This window comes from Onychomys torridus, chromosome 2 (assembly GCF_903995425.1).
Source record: "Onychomys torridus chromosome 2, mOncTor1.1, whole genome shotgun sequence".
NCBI classification, from domain to species: domain Eukaryota; kingdom Metazoa; phylum Chordata; class Mammalia; order Rodentia; family Cricetidae; genus Onychomys; species Onychomys torridus.
Window position 1 is genome coordinate 152,657,665 of NC_050444.1, and position 661 is coordinate 152,658,325.

The window sequence follows — 661 nt, forward strand, 5'->3', positions numbered from 1 at the left end:
AGGGGAGAGGCCACCCTGAATCTACTCCCCAAAGCCCTTTCAAGGACTGAGGTCTACTCAACGTGCCTGACCCTGGCTGGGGCCCCTCCAGCTGCCACCTCTGCCTTTCCTGCACTCTAGCTCATGACCTGCCTGTCCCTTCCCAGCTATAAGCATGTCCATCACCCAGAGCATCCCCAGTGGACACCTACAAAAGCCTGAGCACAAGTGTGCTGTACACACCACAAGAAACTGGAAAATACTCTGTCATGCTTCACATGAACCCACAAGGACCAAGTCAAGGGGAAGTGGCCCTTTGTCCTCAAACCTCTGTATGTCCTTCCATTCAGGCTGTGGCCACCAGCTTCATACTGCCAGCCAGACCTGAGATTGCGCGAAGTTCCATGTGTTATTGGGAGTGACATCAATGGAGCAGACGTCAGCACAGCAGGTACAGCCAAGATCAGCCATGGTCCACGGTGAGCCAGTGCGCAGGCCTAGAGCAGCATCAGGAAGGTGCCCCTCAGGACTTCACCATGGCCATCACTGCACAGGGGTACCGCCAGTCTCCCGGGGGGGGGGGGGGTGTCCATTAGGGGAGTGGGGAGGACACGCCTGACTGTGGCTTCTAGAGGTCACAGCATCCACAGCTCGACCATTCAAAGAGAATCCTCCTGCCACA